Below are 13,708 nucleotides of genomic sequence, written 5' to 3'. Positions count from 1 at the left end.
ACCCGGGCCGACATGGCTAGTCGTGAACCCAAAACGGCACTAACCTATGGGGACAAGCATACATGAATCACATCGAGCATGTCGGTCAGCAGCGTGTGAATCCGGGCTGTAGCACTGGGCTAACAGGACTCCGGCAACCCGGGCTGTAGTAGGCTAGGCAGGACTCCGGATGTCACCGCGTGACATTTCCCCGAAGGGACAGACACAGGAACAAAGTGAAACACATGCCGGCCAGTCAAGTGTCCTGAGCAGTAGTGCTGGGCTAGCATGACTCCGATGAACCAAGCTGTAGCGGACTACTATGGCTCATGGAAGCACTAGACTACATTTCCCCATAAGAGAGGCTGCCAAGGATAGACAACTAGATTGTCGGATCCCACACATACCAAGCATTTCAATCATACACACAATATGCTCGATATGTGTCAATACAACATGGCATCACAACATAACTCTATGACTCAAGTATTTATTCATTAGGCTCCGAGGAGCGAGAAATTACAAACATGGGTCTCATGACCCAACAATCATAGCATACAAATCAAAGCACATGCGAAAGCTTAACATGTCTGAGTACAGACATCTATAAATGAAAAAGGCTAACAAGCCTGACTATCTACCAGATCCTGCCGAGGGCACAAGATCGTAGCTGAGGTATCAAGCTAAACGTCGAAGTCCACACGGAACTACTACCGATACTAATGTCTCTCTACAAAACATAAAATAGGTAAACGTGAGTACAAATGTACCCAGCAAGACTTACATCAGAACTATCTACATATGCATCGGTATCAATAAAGGGGGTGGTGGAGTTTAACTACAGCAAGCCAGGTTTGACTCAGTGGCTAACCTGAACTACGACTGCAAGAAACTCTTTTGATGTGGCGCACACGAGTCCACATATTCACCATTCAATACACCACTATGGATCCGCTCCCGTCTCCCTACGAGAAGGCCATCCATAGCACTCACACTTATCTTGCGAGTTTTAGAGTATCCACTTTCACTTGTCTATGAACTGTTATAGGCAACTCAGAAGTCCATTACCGCGGACACGGCTATTCGAATAGATGATGTTAACCCTGCAAGGGTGTACTTCTTCACACACACTCTCACCACTTACCGCCGTTTACACGACTTGTACTCGGCAACCTTCAAGTGGAAGCCCAATGAGGGTGTCAGCCACGGCCTACCTAAACACTCAAGTCTCTAGTCCAAGTTTATCGCCTATCCAGGTTCCATCCATAGGGAGTCCGGCCGAGGTTTCCACATACGGCCCCGGACGATGTGTACAGGGTTCCAAGACACCAAACAGGCGCCCGGCATGCCCGGCCACGGTGTATCTACCGCATCATAGCCCACCCCTAGGGTCAACACTACGCAGGGCCGCCAACACATATCCTATAAACACCAGAAACTAGTTGCAACTCCTAGACAAAGGACAAGGGTGATCAAGAAGCCGAGAGGGTCCATTGGTTTCGGGCCCAATGCGTGGTAGTAACTGTTTCATGGATCACAAACACAGAACTCAGTTCCTGAGGACGGCTTCAATGAGACAACCCACCATGTACTCCTACATGGCCTCTCACTGCTACCTTTACCAAATCGTGTTCACACACTTAGCTCTCAACAGTAGGACATGTTTACACACCTCCGATTCATCCCCGATGAATCAGACCCGACTCAACTCTAAGCAGTAGCAGGCATGACAAACAAACATGAATGAGTAGGCACATCAGGGCTCAAACAACTCCTACTCATGCTAGTGGGTTTCATCTATTTACTGTGGCAATGATAGGTCATGCAGAGGAAAAGGGTTCAACTACCGCAGCATGTAAAGTTGAATCGTTGTTGTCCTAATGCAGTAAAAGAGAGCAGGAGTGAGAGAGTGGGATTGTATCGGAATGAACAAGGGGGTTTTGCTTGCCTGGCACTTCTGAAGATATTATAGCTCTTCATCGGTGTCATCGAACTCATCGTCGAAACCACGTCTATCAAGAGGGGACAAATACCGACAATAGAGAAAGAAACACAATCAATGCAATGCACAATATGATGCATGATCATGACATGGTAAAATGAGTGTGTTGGGCTAATGTAACTACAACCAGATGGGTTTGAGCTATTTTGAACCAAAGATTCAAAGTTCAAACTCATTTGTGATCTTAAATAGTGCTTATCATGTTTTTGCACTAAACAGCAAGTTAACTTGTTTAAACATGCAAGAAACCAGTACAGATGGATAGATTGGATTTTTTTATCATTTTTCATATATAAATCTTTGCATTTGGAGTTACAGATTAATTTCTATGAATTTTTGAAGTTTGCAACATTTTCTGGAATTTCCTATATAAAAATAAATCCAGAAAATATTTATTGCGTCAGCATAGCGTCACTGTGACGTCACCAGGTCAACGGGGGCGGTCCAGGTCAATCCTGACCTGTGGGTCCCGCGTGTCAGTGTCATCACTAACTTAACAGAGTTAGTTAGTGTTAGATTAAGCACTAATCTAAGTTAATTAGCACTAAACTAAACCTAACTAAAAAATTAACAGTGCGGGCCCATGCGTCAGTGACCCTGGGGGGTCAAACACGGGTCAAACATGGGTCAACTCGCCGGAGTTGACCCGCGGCTCATCGCCAGCGGAGCCAGAGACGGCAGAGGGTGTCAGGTTTGCTCCTCCGGCGACCAAACGAGTGGTGGAGGGGCTCTGCATGGAGCTGGTGCTCATCCGCATCCAACGGAGCAAGCAGCAGTGGCTGGGTGGTCTACAGTGCTGATGGCGTCAAGCTTTGCAGCGGCCGGAGCTCGGGTAACGGCAGAGAGGGCGCTACAGGCGGCCGTGGGTCAAGCCAAGGGCACCAGTGGGTTGCCCTCGCTCGCCCGCATCCAGAGGAGCAGGTGGGTGGCTGTGGGGGCACCGGAGCTCGCCGGAATGGAGCTCGCGCCGGTGGCGGGAGTTCGGGCGCCAATGAAAATGACGACATCGTGCACGGGAGGGTCAACGGGTAGCACCTAAGGTTTGTACGGGCTCTCACAAAGCTAACGAGCATAAGAACGGGACTGATTGGCCACCGGAGCCTCGTCGGCGACGAGCTCGTGCGGCAGCGTGCTTCGGTCATCAAGGGGGCGATGGTTACAGCAATCAACGGAGTGGGGGAGAGGGGGAAACGGTGGCAGAGCTCACAGCGATCACGAAGAGGGGCTCGGCTTGCTCGGGGACGGCTTGGCGACGGCGAATCCATCGATGGGTCCGGCGGTCGTGCTCGGGGAAGACGACTCGTGGCGGCGATGTGGGGCTCCCGCGGTGGCATGGCTTGGGTGGAAGAAAGTGGGGGTCGAGGCGGAGCCTCTGGGCCAGTCAGAGAAGTGAGGGAGAGGCGGTGGCCGCGGTGGTGCACGTTGGCGGCGACGAGCTCCGCTCGGTCGCGAGAAAGAGAGAGAGCAGAGAGGGGAGTGAGGTCCAAGGAGAGGAGGGGAAGCGAGAGGGAGCGTTGGGCGTCTCTGTGGCACATCCAGAAGAGCCGGGGCGTCACGGTGGAAGCAGGAGCTGGCGCGCGCGCGGCGACCACGCGCCCTGCCTACTGGCGTGAGGAGGAAGACGACAGAGGGGGGCTGCGGTGCTGGGCTGGGCTGCACAGTTGGGCCGCCAGGTGGCTAGGTGAGCTCTTCTCTCTCTCTCTCTTTTCTAATTCTTTCTGTTTTCTATTTTCTGTAATTTGTTTTGATTTAGTTTTAGACACTAAATCATTTTTGTTGCTTCTGATAATTCTTGTAGGGACTAGTTGGATTATTCCAAAGCCCTTCACCAAAGATCAGAATTATTGAACATATGTTAATTAATTAATAAAGATATATCCAATGCAAATAGTTATTGATTTAATTCAAAGGCCCAAAATAAATATCTCTGAGATTCCAAAAATTTTGTTTTAAGTTTTACCTCTTGCCAATATTTTCAGAGACTAAGAGGAACATTTTCTTGGACTTCTTTGAAAAGATTTTAATGTTGATTATTTTTGAAGTTATTTATGAGGGTTTCAACTAACCTCAATTCAACTTTCAGAATTTAGACATGATGCATGATTCTCACTCAGGTAATTAGCTACAAGCAAAATCTACGGTTGTGACAACTCACCCCCACTAAACAAGAATCTCGTCCCGAGATTCAAGACGTGAGGTAAGAAGACAGAGGGAACACCGATAAAGAATCTTCACGATCTGATTGCCCTTCTCGAAGATGTTGATTCATTGCATCATGTCGATCTTGACATCCCCTCTTTTGAGATCTTCATCCACGCGATGACGACAGGAAGAAACTATACTAGGATTGATCTTCTCGAAGATCGATCTATACAAGATCCACTCGCGGAATGAGATGTTGAAACATCTTGAGTTGAGACACAGAACACATTGAGAGGGATGGAAGAACAAACGACAGGGTTTGATTTGGGTGGGCAACAATCCCACACTTAGAAAGATGGTGGATGGCGTCGTGGTGGTGTGGAAATAATGGCCATGATCCCGTAACGGGGCACCTTGGGAAAAGTGACTCGTTGGATTGTTCCCTTAAGTGGCAAAAGAATTACTTTTGATCCATAGCTCATTGAAACTCTTTATACCAGCCTAAGGCAAACCACAACAATCGTTTGGCGGAGTACGAAGGGATGGCATACCCGGACTAGAATGGATGATGTGGACTACCTTGTTGAAGACAACGCAATGGATGATTTTTGCCTATCATCGAAAATGGATGGGACCCATGGTAGGACCACTTTTGAAGATGATCCAGAACAACAATTACTGAGAATTGCAGCCCATGGAAATTTGGTACAATGTCGGTGCAAGCTGGGAACAAAATGCAAATGTTGGGAGTGTTCTAACCATCATATCTGCCTGAGATTCAGATCAGGTTAGATACAGGATACTTCAGACTCAACATGTCTGAAAAGAAGAGTTGCAACACAAATCGACGAGATGACGTTGCGAGATTCTCGGAAAATGAACTATGATAGCAAGCTCCAAAACGTGAGCTGGTCCTGCTAAACACATGTGAACACGTTGTCGCAAACAAGCATGACCACTTAGTAGTCTTACAACGAAACACTACCGAGTTCTGATTGGGAACCATCATTGGAATAACGAAGTCTTGTGCATGTCCGTCCGGGCCCTTCAGGATTAGCACATGAACTTCTTTTCTTTGAACAAATCAATCAGTGGCTTGGTGTGCTAGGAAATACCGATGGGATGGAGGTAGCTAATCTCTCAAGCCATAGTATACTTCGCACGTGCATGACTGACTTGGCATGATTCCCGAGGAAGCAAAACAAACTTTCTTGAATTCACGATGGCAACTTGCACCTACTGCACGTTGTCAGAGTAATGGGCCACAGGTAAGCCAACCCGAGTCCCATAACCTTTCAAGACATCGGGGCAGACTGCGCCCCTCAAGACCCCAGGGCGAAGAGCCGCCTCCTAAGGAGTCGACGGCAGGGCGGCCGACTGCCCGCTCACGGCCGAGTCCCAGGGATGACTTCCAGAGAAGCCGGCTTTGGGGAGTCGGCCGGCGACTCCAACAAACCCATGACCTCATCGAAAGGGACAGGGCAGGGGCGTGGCTACAGTGAAGCCCACTCCCACCCCTTACCAAGGGCAGGCATGGCCACAACACGCCGTACTCGGGAAGATCTCCGTGCGGCGTGGCACTATTGCCCTACCGGCCCTGACATCAGCACCACAGTACCGAGTCCTGCGCCCACGACAGCTTGTCTGAACGGCCCGGAAGCAGCAGGTCCTACCAGTCAGTGAGACCCTAGGAGACGGTGAGAGGACCGCCAGTCGGATCCGTCAGGAGTCGGCCCGGGGAGTCGGCCGAGCCCTCCCCTGGGCCCCATGCGCCATTAATCAAGATGTGATGGGGAGTGGCAATAGTGATCGCCCGCCAGGCGGCGGGACTGTTGCCACGACCCCATGACCAAGCCCGCGTCATCAGAAGCACGGCTACAGTAATCAGTAGCTGGCAAGACCCGCCCGTGGCGGACGCGGCCTGTCGGCTCTGTACCAGACCAGTCGGCGGGGCCCACCAATCGGCGGGCCCCAGCAGTCGACGGAGAAATCGGAGGCCAAAGGCACTGACGGCTGGGCCCGCGCCCAGACGAATTACCATTGTACCCCTGGGGGGTAGGCCTATATAAACCCCCCAGGGCACCCATGCAAAGGGTTGGAACCCGGTAGCTCTAGACCATACCAGATAGAAGGAGAGAGCTAGCCTTGCCCTCTCCTACCTCTAAGAAACAGCTCAAGGAGCAACCGTGTAAACACTTGGCCATACTGATCATGCGGAGACCCCGCGGAGCAGCAGTACGGGTATTATCACCCCGGAGAGCCCTAGATCTGGGTAAGATTTGCTGGCGTGCATGTCTTCGCCTCATCCCATTTCCAGGCACCGGCGACGTTCTACTCGCCCCCACCATGATAAGCCATCCGTTGGCATATGTCGCACCAAACCCCGACATTTGGCACCCACCGTGGGGCCTGGTGCACCGCCGTCCGGAGATCTGTTCTGGACGGGAACCCTCTTCCTCCCTGGCGAGCGCAGCCAGCCAGGCACGCTAGACGAAGTTTGCATCGACGCGCTGCGCGGCATTGAGATCGCCTGCGCAGCCAGCTCCTTGGCCGAACTTGTCGGCGAGGTCCGCCTCTCCGACGAACATGCGTCCTACGCAGGCACGGGTGGCCCCGAGAACCTCCTCGCGGGCCTCCTCGATCAACTCCACGTTTCCGGTGGGCCTGCCGTAGACTTGGAGTCCGTAGGCTCCACCGACCCGATGCTGGTCGACTCCGACACCGCGTCGCTCGACACGTTCCCCACCAACGTGGTGGTCTACGACGAACCTCTCCCCCACGCAGAGAGCGACGGAAGCACCGTCATTGAGGTGCTAGTCATCAGTCATGACGAGTCCCCTGGCGGAGGAGCGCCCGACTCACTCGGCACGGCACTGCAAGACCTAACTGCGCCCATTCCGGAAGATGCTGACGCAGAGACGTTATAAGCGCGCCGCCTTCAGCTCGTTGAAGGTGCGAAGAAGCTGGCCAGCATGAGACGCTTGTCAGAAGCTTACCAGCGGGAGATGGATCACGCCGTTGGCGGCTCACCGGCCCCGGTAGGGCCCAGCCGGCTTGGCGCGGTCCAGCAGCGCGGCGTAGCCATCGCCAGCATGTTTGGGGCTAGCCGCCCCGTGTACGCTACACCAGCGGAGAACATCCGAGCCGCCCAGGCAGCGGCGGATGAGCTGGACAATTTCGAGGGCGAAGAACGCTGCCTCATGATGGAGCGAGTCCAGCGGCTCCTCGACGCGGCCGCCGCGCAGAACGAGGCCGGCTGCCGCACGGAGGCGCCACAGCGGCCAAACGACAACCCACACCGAGATGAAGGCGTGACGTCTCGGACGCCGACTGGCAGCGCTCGAGGAAGAAAGAACAAGGAGCCAGCTGTTAGACACAGTCGGACTCGCATTACCATATAGCGCGACCGAGATGGCCGCCCGAGAGCAGTGGAACGACGGGACGACTGTCCGCCTCCCCCTCCCCGTAAGGAGAGGCGAGTCTCCCCGCCGCCTGTTGACCATCCGACTCTTGGTGACCGCCTTGGCCGCCGAGAGGGAGTTGGAGAGAATGACGCCCACCACCGGATCGACCGACTTCACCGGTCCCTGGCGCTGGAAGAAGAAGACGAGCTGGGTCCTCCTTGTTTCGGGCCCCGCATTCGGGACGAGCCCTTTCCCAGAGGGTTCACGCTCCCAAGAGACCCGCCCAAGTATACCGGCTCCGTGAAGCCGGAAGACTGGCTAGTCGACTACTCCACGGCTGTCAGCATAGCAAACGGCAACAAGCGTGTCGCCATAAAGTACGTTCCGCTCATGCTCCAGGGCACGGCCCGGACATGGCTGAATAGCCTAAAGCCCAGCAGCATCAACAGCTGGGTCGACTTCACTGAAGCGTTCGTCCGCAACTTCACCAGCACGTACAAGCGTCCTCCCAAGCCTCGTCAGCTCTCCTTGTGCGTGCAAGGCCCTGACGAGTCGACTCGCGACTACCTCACGCGTTGGGCTGAGCTCCGGAACTCCTGCGAGGGCGTCCACGAGGTGCAGGCCATCGAGTACTTCACAGCCGGGTGTCGAGAAGGCACCCTTCTCAAGCACAAGCTCCTCTGCAGTGAGCCAAAAACCCTTGACGAGCTGCTGATCATAGCAGACAAGTACGCCATGGCCGACTCCTCCATGAAGGCGGAAATTCAAATCAGCACAACTGGCAAAGTGGCTCCTCAAGCTCCAAGAACTCCGGCGGCAGACGCCGGCCGGCGACAACAGCAGGGCGACAACAAGCGCAAGGCCCTGCAGCCGGCTTCCAGCAGCCGGCAGGTCGCGACCGTTGAAGCCCAGCAGCCAGAAGAGCAGCCTCCGCCCAAGCGACAGAAAGGCGGCAAGCCTAACTAGTTGCCAGACTTCTCCTACGAGCAGACCTTCGATGGACCTTGCAAGTTCCACAGCGGCACAAAGTCGTCGAATCACACCACCCGGAAGTGCCACTGGCTCACCAGGATCGCCAAGGGAGACGGCCTCCTGCCACCCCCGCCTGCTGGGCAGCCGCCTCCGCCTCCGCCCCAGCAGCCGGCAGTCAGGCCAGTCGGCGCAGTACAAGACGAATACCCTGAAGAACACGGAGCCTACGTGGTGTTCACCAGTATGGCTGATGATCGACGCAGCAGGCGGCTGCAGCAACAAGAGGTGAACGCAGTAGCCTTAGAGATGCCAGAGTTCATGCACTGGTCTGAGAAGCCCATCAGCTGGAGCAGGGCTGACCACCTAGAAGGGATGCCGAGTCCGGGCTCCTACGCCTTGGTCCTGGACGCCACCTTTGCTACAGACAAACGGGCCGCGCGTTTCTCGCGAGTTCTGATAGACGGGGGCAGCAGCATCAATATCCTGTACAAGGATACCATGGAGAAGTTAGGAATCAAGCAAAGACAGCTTCAGAGCGGCCGGACAGTGTTCCACGGCATTGTACCTGGGCTTTCCTGCTCGCCGATCGGCAAGATCCTGATGGACGTCCTCTTTGGGGACAAAGATCACTTCCGAAGAGAGTCTATTTGGTTAGAGGTGGTGAACCTTGAGAGCCCATACCATGCGCTACTTGACCGACCCGCCTTGGCCAAGTTCATGGCGGTCCCCCACTACGCTTACCTCAAGATGAAGATGCCCAGTTCCTGGGGAATTATGACTGTGGCAGGCGACTACCGGAAGTCGTCTGCTTGCGCAGCTAAGAGCAGTCCGCTGGCCGAGTCCCTGGTAATCGCGGCTGAGAAGAGGCTCCTTGAGCGAGTTGTGGCAATGGCCGGCAAGCAGCCTGAGGTATCGCCCAGCCCAAAAGAGTCGGAGGCTGAGGGTTCATTCAAGCCGGCTAAAGAGACAAAGAAGATACCCTTGGATCCGGAGCACCCAGAGAGGTACGCCGTCGTAGGTGCAAACCTCGACAGCAGATAGGAAGGCGAGCTCGTCGATTTCCTCCGTGAGAATCGGGACATCTTCGCATGGTCCCCCAAAGACATGCCAGGTGTACCAACGGATTTTGCCGAGCACAAGTTACATGTCCGATCTGATTCAAAGCCGGTCAGGCAGCCCCTGCGCCGCTTATCAGAACAGAAGAGAAGAGTTGTCGGAGAAGAGATAGCTCGACTCCTAGCAGCCGGCTTCATTATGGAAGTTTTCTTTCTGGAGTGGCTGGCAAATCCGGTCCTGGTACTAAACAAGAACAAGCAGTGGCGAATGTGTATTGACTACACAAGCCTCAACAAGGCCTTCCCCAAGGACCCATTTGCTCTACCAAGAATCGATCAGGTGATAGACTCCACAGCCGGATGCGAGCTGTTGAGTTTCTTGGATGCATACTCAGGATATCACCAGATCAAGCTGAACCCGGCTGACAGATTGAAGACCGCCTTCATCACGCCATTTGGAGCATTCTGCTACCTCACCATGACGTTCGGCTTGAGGAATGTCGGCGCCACCTTTCAGCGTTGCATGCAGAAGTGTCTCCTCAAGCAGCTCGGCAGGAACGCCCACGTCTACGTGGATGACGTAGTGGTGAAAACGGAAAAGCGTGGAACACTGCTGGAAGACCTCAAGGAGACCTTTGAGAACCTGCACCGGTTCCAGATCAAGCTCAACCCCGAGAAGTGTGTCTTCGGAGTACCAGCCGGCCAGCTGCTAGGTTTCCTGGTCTCTAAACGCGGCATAGAATGCAACCCAGCAAAATTCAAGGCCATCGAGAGAATGGAGGTACCCAGCCAATTTTGCCAAAGGCGCCTTGGCCCGTTTCTGCGCAACATAGGGCATCCGACTAGACCTAGCGTCCGTCGCCCACCCGCAGTCAAACGGCCAAGTGGAGCGAGCAAACGGCCTCATCCTGTCCGGCATCAAGCCTCGGTTGATCGAGCCTCTGGAGCGCTCGGCTGGCTGTTGGCTCGACGAGCTGCCATCCGTCCTCTGGAGTCTGTGCACGACTCCAAACAAGTCAACCGGCTTCACGCCCTTCTTCCTCGTCCATGGTGCCGAAGCCGTCATCCCAACGGACATAGAGTTCGACTCCCCACGAGTCACCATGTACACCAAGGAGGAAGCAGAAGAAGCACGACAAGACGGCATCGATCTGCTGGAAGAGGGCCGGCTGTTGGCACTCAGCCGGTCCAGCATCTACCAGCAGAGCCTGCGCCGGTACCACAACAGGAAGGTCAGGCGAAGATCTTTCCAAGAAGGCGACCTTGTGCTCCGGTTGATCCAGCGAACAGCCGGCCAGCACAAGCTGTCGGCGCCTTGGGAAGGCCCTTTCATCATCAGCAAAGTACTGGGCAATGATTCCTACACCTGATCGACGCTCAGAAGCCCCGAGCATGCAAGAGGGACGACTCCGGCAAGGAGACAGAGCGGCCATGGAATGCAAATCTCCTCCGAAGGTTTTACAGCTGATGCAGTATGTACCACGCTACCTTTTGTATTAAAGAACCAAGACTTTGGGCCCCCCGAGGCGAGCTCGCGGACTGCCCACTTTTGTCTGTATGATAAAAATTATGACTGCAAATATGTTAGTCCTTTTTATGCCGTTTGGCACCGGGCTCGACAAATCGGCCTGGGGACTTGCCGCCTTGCACTATGAAATGCTTCCCACAGTCGAACAAGTAGTGTGTAAACGCCCAAACCGTCTCCTGTCAGAAGCCGCAGCTCGCAGAGTGACTGTACGGTGGGCAGCAGTAAGGTAGAATGGGCATTTGCATGAAAAATGGCTAAGGACTCAAAGCATAAAACATAGCTCAAGACGCCTTCCAGCCTTTCTCACAAACCAACTCTCGGATAGTTGAACTGCCGCTTCCTATCCAACTTGCTAAAAAATCTTGAAATCGGCTAAGTACTTGCTTTCCCAAAGTAGCACAGCACTTGATCCAGCAATAGTCCGCAGAGCGGCTGTCTGATTGGCAAGGCAAGCAACTAAGAGAAAGCGGCAAAGGAAAAAAGCCAAAAGAACAATGAGCAAGAAAAGATAGATATATATATATTTACATAACATAGGCCCTTGGCCAAATTGTCAAGTAGAGGTTCAAAATACACCCCGCGGGTGGAATTATGCGAATTAACAAGTTCTTCAAAGACTACTGAAGCAGATAAAATAAAAGATACAGCGGCAGCTTAGTAGGCAGCAGACAGATTCGGAGGGTCGGAGGAGGCGCCAGCGTCAGGCGTCGGGGCAGCCGGCTGGCTTGTCTCGGCTTGATCACCTCCGGCGGCAGTCGACTCGGTCAGACGCGGCTTGTTGCTGGAGGCGTGGTCGGGCTAAGGCGGGCCGTCTGCTCCATCTTCTGGTGCCTCCGCCTTGCCTCCATCCTCCGCCTCGTCCTCCTCCTCGACGCTCGAGCCAATCACCTACGCCGAGTCTTCGCCATAGTCTGGGTTCATCCCAAACCACTCCGGCGGTACCTCCTCGCCGTCTTCAGACCGCTCGGGGATGAAGATGCTGGTGTCGGTGTACTCGGCGATCGCCGCAGCACGTTTCACGAGGGCATCTTCCGCAGCCGCCAGCTCCGGCTGGGCCTCCGACTGAAGCATGGCCAACCGGACTAGATTCAGCCTCGGGTACCATGCCTTGACGAACTCCAAGGCCCGGCGCGCTCCAGCCCAGGCTGAAGAGCCCTTCCAGGCCTCAAGACGACCAGCCGCGACCTCCAGCCAGTTGGTCGTCAGGCTGGGAGTGCGCGGAGCCTGCATATCCGGCCAAAGGGCGGCAATCGCCTGGGCACCGACGCGCTGAAGCCGATGCAGCATCCGGTGAGCCGGTCGGAGGCGAGCCTCGATGCTCAGGATGTGCTCGTCAAGAGTTCGGGGGGCATCGGCGGCGATCTCTGCGCCCTCCGCCCTCCGACTTCCACGGTCGGCCTCGATGGCTTGGATGGTGGCCTGCGACTACCCAGGGAAGAAGTCTGCAAAGACGCGAAGAAACGAGGAAGCTAGTCAAAAACCAGGAGTCGGCACGATTTAAATCGGCAGCTCGAAGAAAGAAAATAAAGAGACTCACCATCAACGATGTCTTCAATCTCGTGGAAGCCGGAGGACAGCAGCGCCTCCTTGTCAGACCAGGAGGAGCGCTCGCTCGCGAACTCGGCCAAGAGGGCGGTTTCCGTCTCCTCCGCCTCCCTCTGCGACTTCACAAGCAGCTCCTTCTGCTTTGCCAACTGAGTGGCCAGCAGATCGCGCTCTGTGGCGAGCCTACTGCACTCCTCCCCTTTGGCGCACAAGGCGGAGTTGGCTTCGCTCAGCTGCTGTTGAAGAGCAGCGTTGGCTCCTGAAGAAAAGGAAGAAAGATAATAGTCGTCAATAAAGTAGGTCGCCGGGGAGATCCAGCCCGACTGCTCAGCAGTCGGCCTGAATCTCAAGGACTACAGCCCGCGGGTGCGCTAGCGCGCCCCCGCAGAGAAGAAAAAAGGACTTACTCCGGCTCTCCGCCAAGTCGGCGGTCCGCTTGCCCAGCTCTTCAACGTTACGGTTGAAGGCAGTGACGCGGAGGTTGTGGTAATCCTGCGACAAGCATTTCAGACAAAGTTAGTATCCAGAAGTTCATCAATTGGAGTTCCGGGCCGCCTGCTCAGCAGCCGGCCCGAAACTCGGGGACTACACCCAGTGGGTGCGCTGGCGCGCCCCCACAAAGAGGAACAAGAAAACAAAGACCAAAGGAAAAAAACATACCCGGACGGCTGCCCGCGACGCTAGGAACGCCTTGGTGCAACTGTAGAGAGCGTCTCCCTCAGCACGGAGCTTCGCCTGGACGTCCAGGAGCGCCCGGTTCAGCAGCCCTGTGCCGCCTCCTCGCACCCACCCAATAGGTGCGGCACTCGTTGCTTCGGCGTCTGGGCCGCCGAGCTGGCGGTACCGGCTTCCAGGGGGCGGGGTGCCGAAGTTGCCTTCTCCAGTCGACAGCGCGTTGGCGAGCCGACTTGGAGGAGTAGCCTCGCCACGGCCTTGTCTTCGGTCGGCGGCACCGGAGGGTCCGCCGGCTGCTCACCTTGCGTGCCTTCAGATGGCGGCGGAGGGAGCGGCGGAACATTCGCGTCCGGAGTAGAGCGGTCGCCGCCTTCCCTCTCCTCGACGGGGTTCTCCCCGCGGGCTT

This window comes from Triticum urartu, chromosome 3 (assembly GCF_003073215.2).
Source record: "Triticum urartu cultivar G1812 chromosome 3, Tu2.1, whole genome shotgun sequence".
Classification (NCBI taxonomy): Eukaryota; Viridiplantae; Streptophyta; class Magnoliopsida; order Poales; family Poaceae; genus Triticum; species Triticum urartu.
The sequence above is the reverse complement of the archived record's forward strand: the minus strand, read 5'-3'. Positions refer to the sequence as shown.